The following is a 5,015-nucleotide window of genomic DNA, read 5'->3' on the forward strand; positions in this document are numbered from 1 at the left end:
GTTTTGTTTATGGTCCCCATACAGCAGTGCTTAACACACAGAAGGTATTAAAGAAATATTTATTGTCTGGATTAAACCATGAATAACTGAGTGTTTTAAAAACCATCTAGTTCAATGGTTAATAACTAGATTTAAAGACAAAGATATGGAGGTCCAGAGACTTTTAGTGGTAGCATTAAGACCACTGTATCAGGCTTATCTTTACCCCACCCTGTTACTTATTTTTTTTTTTTAAAGATTTGTTTATTTATTTGAGAGAGAGAGCATGAAAGGGGGGAAGAACAGAGGAACAGAATCTCAGGCAGACTCCCCACTGAGGGCAGAGCCCAATGCAGGTCTTAATCTTAAGACCCTGAGATCATGACCTGAGCCAAAACCAAGAGTCAGACGCTTATCGAACTGAACCACCCAGGGGCCCCTTAGAGAAATCTTGTGTGGCTATCTTCATTTCTAGGGCAGGTACATTTTCTTGCCATTCATTAGCCATTGCATATAGAATCTTCCTGCTGAACTAGTTGACTCTTAAAGTTTAAGTAGTTCATTCAGATATCAATGGTAATTTTGTACTAAGCAGTGGTTCTAAATTCTTCTGTCTCCCATGCCCCTGAAGGTCATAATACTCTTGCATTCCTCTCTGCAGTAACTCTTGAACAGGGACTGTCAGCCTAAAATAATCTTGGAGTGAAGAGGAAGAGGATGAAATGCCGTTTGAAAGAATCTCATAGTTGATTCTAATGCCCATTAAAATTTTACTTGGATTATTGTTCTGAATTAAGAATTAGCACATGCTCTTAATATTTACAGGGATTCTCTTCCTTTTGTCTAATCTTTCTTCAATGCCCTGCTTAAATTATGCCTCCTCTGTGAAGTCATTCTGATTCTTACCTCCAAAATTATTCTATTAGTGCTCAGCAGCACTTTGATTAAAATTCTCTATAACATAACCTATATTGGAAATTTTTTGCTTACATGTTGCTATAGACTGAAGGTATGTATCTGCTCTAAAATTCATATGTGGCGACCTAATTCCCAATATGATGGTATTTGGAGGCGGGGTGTTTAGGAGATGATTAGGTCATGAGGACTCTGCTCTTATGAAACAGACCCAGAGCGTTCTTTTGCCCCCACCTCTGTGTAAGGACACAGTGAGAAGAAGCTGTCTACGAACCAGGAAGCGAGACCTCACCAGACACTGAACCGATCAGTGCCTTGATCTTGGCTTCCCTGAGAACTGTGAGAAATACATTCTGTTCTTCATAAGCAGCCTGAACTAAGACACGTGCATACTTTTGCATGTGCTCTAACGGAAGCCTTACTTTACTCACCTTTATATCATCAGCTTTTAGCAAATTGTCCAGCCTGGGATGGCCTGTCAACAAATATTTATAGAAGAAAGATAGGCAGGCAGGTAAGCATACACAAATATCCTGGTGCTGATGTTAAGAACACTTGTACATACTTTATGGTCTGTAGACATAGGCAAGGGTAACTGGAAGAAAGTTTCTTCCTAATCTAGGTGTCAAGAACTTTGTATTTAGCTAAACCTAAATACTTGTGTGTCTTTGCATGTCCTATTTCATTTTTGTCTTTGCATGTTTTAATTTAAAGCACTACATTTTACAAAAGTAAGACAACTTTGAATTACAATAATGGAAAACATTTTGGATAAATTATATATATATATATATATATATATTTTATGATCAAAAGCATCCAGCATATAATGTTATTTGGTAAAGGAATGTTGTTTCAGGATTTTACTTTAAAAATTCAAGATCTGGGAACATTTTTAAACAGATATTTCAGAACAACAAAAACCCTTCACAAACTCATATAATTGCTGGCAGTTTTCTCCCCCACCATGTAAGAATTCTGCAAATTTGTTTGTATTGATTCAAGTCTGCAAAGCAAACACATTTATTTAGATTGATTCATAAAACTGGCTGTCGCAATGGGATACTGTACTACTTGTTTCAGCACTGGGCCCTGAAAATCAATTACAGGGCGTTGAGGCCATTATTTTCGCCTTGTAAACAAAGGTGCTTTAAATTCCAGGACATGTCCACCACGTTAGAGATGAGGGACCAAGCATTTCATTTCAAGAGGGTATAACACATTTGCCTGTTTAAAGGAGCTGATTGCCATGAAATTAATACGGGCTCATTCCAAGCTTTCCAGTTACGCTCAAATGAATACATCATTTTTGGAGAAAAACAACATGGGTCCTATGTTTACAATGGCAATAACTTGCAGGCCCATTCTCAAAATAAGAGTTTTACTAAAGTCATTTCAAAGAAAACCTAAATTCTATGAAATAGCTTAGTCCAAATGGTTTCGAACTAGAAAGGATTCTTCCTTTGGTGCATACCACTTGGCTACAATTAAAGAATGTTATGGTCTTGTGGAATTTCCGGTTGTAGTCATTTAGAGTCTGACCAACCTTCCATCACATTGGTTTCAGTAGTACTTACTAGGTTCTTTCAAAACAGAGTTGTTCTTTTTCTGGAAAGATCACTTACAATTATATCCAAGAAACAATGCTTAGAGTTTATTTTTAAAAAGAAGAGGAAGTTTAGGTCAAGATTAAAGCTACAGCCACCACAGAGTCTCCACCCAAAAAGGCCCTTAAATCTAAGTTCTAGGTGTTTTGTTTTGTTTTTTAAATAAACTTCAACAGCAGATGATTTGAAGTCCTTGGTTTCTTCCTCTACAAAGAATGAAGGGAACTTCATGGCAAATTTAGGCTGAAAACCCAAACATTAACTCTTCAAAGTCTTTGAGAAAATAAACCATGGAAATAACTATTTTTTAATTAGACTTAAACATTCTCAAAAATTCTCACCAATTACATGTTTGGAAAAAGGGTTGTCAGTAAGGAGTGGTGTCTCTACATATTAGAGTTAGCTCCGAAAGGAGTGATGCTGGTCATGAAAATTATTGTTTTTAAATAGTACCTGAGCTATTTTTTTAAGAAGTCTTCCTAAGGGTTCCACACAACATTCACATGCACAAAGCCTGTAATTTGAAAAACATTCTCACCATGTTGTTCCATTTAATCTTGACACTGACCTTATAACATAGACAGGCAGGATTTACATCCCTCAGAGAAGTCTCTGAATCTCCTTTTGTCGTTTGTAAGATGGCAATAATAAATAACACTTGACATGTCTAACCCTTTGTATAGTGGAGAATAAAATGATCTTGTCTGTCTCTTATGACAGACACCAAAAAAAAAAAAAAAAAGAAACTAATGTCTCTTTTATCACACTAAAGATAGAGAATTGGGGATATCCATTTAAAAAAAAAAGAAGCAATATATTCAGAACTATTAAGGAAATTGAGTCAAATTATTCGTGAACTATGTATATGCACACACATACAAATACATCACAAATACATCAAATTCTTTGTGAGATACACACACATACACACACACACAGGGCCTCATCCTGCTTATTTTCCTGTTTCAGTCTGGGGAACTTTAAAATGATATTTACTTTATGCTTACCATTGCATCATTAGTCCCTGGAGAAATTGTTGAATAATTGCATAAAGAAAAGAATATAGCAATCTATCTAGAAAGAGGATCAAGCAGATCTGGGAAAAGACCATATACTGAACCATAAAGCAAGCTCGACAAAACTGAAAGGATTGAAATCATGCAGAGTACAGTCTCTGATTCCAATAGATGTTAGCTTAGAAATAAAACAACAAAGAAGTTAGCAATAATCAAATGTTTGGAAATTAAACAACACATTTTTAATTAATTTGTGGGGGGAAAAGAAATTATAATAGAAGTCATAAATATTTTGAACGAAATGGTAATTTAAACACAACCTATCAAAACTTGTGAGATGTAGCTAATGGTTTAACAACTTACAGCCTTACATGCACCTTTGAAAAGAAGAAAGGCTGAAAATCTGAGAATGCATATCAAGAAACAAGAAAAAAGAAAAAGATCAGGAAGATGTTTTTATCTAATATATATATAAAGAACACTTAGAGTCAATTAAACAAGAGAGATATACCACAAAAATATTTTTTAAAGATAAATAAGCACTTAGCCAAAGAGGATAGCCACATTGCACAGAAATGTGTGAAAAGGTTTCAAACTGATCGGAAATTTAGGAAATGAACATCGAGGCCATAACGGGAGACTGACATATGAGCACCAGAATAACTATGATTAACACTGATAATAAGTGTTCATGAGGGTGTGGAAGAACTAGAACCCTCACAGATTGGTAGGAGAAAAAATTTACATAATCACTTTAGAAAAGTATTTTGTAGTAACTACTACCGGACAACCTTTGCATACCCTTTCCAGGGCACCATAGAAGGGCAGGGATTTCCAAACATTTACACATCGTAGCATACAGAAAATAATGTTTCTTTAGTGCACTAAGGAAAACTGAGGATGTTTTTATGGCATGATGTCATCAAATTCACTACCAGTTTACTGCCCAGTCATGCTGAGGACTAATGTGTTCAATACATTGGACATTTTCACCTCTGCACACTTGCATGTTAGTTTTGTGCTCTGGGGGAAGCTCAGTTCTTGGTGACTAAATTGTAACAAGAGGAAAGAGAAAATTCCTATAAATATTTCTATTTTCTCTATATTTTCAATTATTTACATAATAACAAATACTAAATTCCCCAAGTGGTGTGCTCTGTTAGAAGAGGGAACATTCCTTGGGGTGCCTGGGTGACTCAGTTGGTTAGGCGTCTGCCTTCGGCTCAGGTCATGATCTCAGGGTCCTGGGATCGAGCCCCGCATCGGGCTCCCTGCTCGGCAGGGAGTCTGCCGCTCCCGCTCCCTCTGCTACTCTCTCTCTCTGTCAAGTAAATAAATAAAATATTTTAGAAGAGGGAACATTCCTAAAGGATGGGAATATAGGAAAAGAGGTCATAGAGGTAGTGAGACTTGAGTTATCTTTTTTGAAAATTGCACAAAAGACAATCCACCGAAATCTATGCTGTCAAAAATGTCAGTCTGGCTCTCAGCATTCTGT

This window comes from Leptonychotes weddellii, chromosome 3, assembly GCF_054177405.1.
Source record: "Leptonychotes weddellii isolate Sample4059 chromosome 3, ASM5417740v2, whole genome shotgun sequence".
Lineage (NCBI taxonomy): Eukaryota > Metazoa > Chordata > Mammalia > Carnivora > Phocidae > Leptonychotes > Leptonychotes weddellii.